Genomic DNA, 315 nt, shown 5'->3' on the forward strand with positions numbered 1-315 from the left:
TATATACTGTATATAAGACGCAGGAGTAACTGTGTGGTAAGAATTTGTTTTCCAACCACATGGTTCCGGGTTCAGTCATTTGACTGCATGGCGGCAATCAAATGACTGAAACAAGTAAAAGAATAAAAGAATATATATATATATATACATACATATGTTGCTAATGGCCGACTATGGATGAGTTAATTACATTCTAAGAGGAACCACAGAGACTCCTGGAAGGACCCTGACATCTTAGTGATTGGTACATATATATATATATATATATATACATATATATATATATATATATATATATATATACATATATATATA

The 315-nt window shown here is 29.8% G+C and overlaps 1 protein-coding gene across 1 annotated transcript in view; it reads right to left on the reverse strand.

Moving 5' to 3' along the window:
- Nucleotides 1–315, reverse strand: part of LOC106881174 (indoleamine 2,3-dioxygenase 1-like) — a 24,819-nt gene that overhangs the window by 23,182 nt on the left and 1,322 nt on the right. The gene's annotated exons all lie outside the window — the stretch shown is intronic.

Source organism: Octopus bimaculoides, chromosome 22, assembly GCF_001194135.2.
Source record: "Octopus bimaculoides isolate UCB-OBI-ISO-001 chromosome 22, ASM119413v2, whole genome shotgun sequence".
In the NCBI taxonomy this organism is placed as follows: Eukaryota; Metazoa; Mollusca; class Cephalopoda; order Octopoda; family Octopodidae; genus Octopus; species Octopus bimaculoides.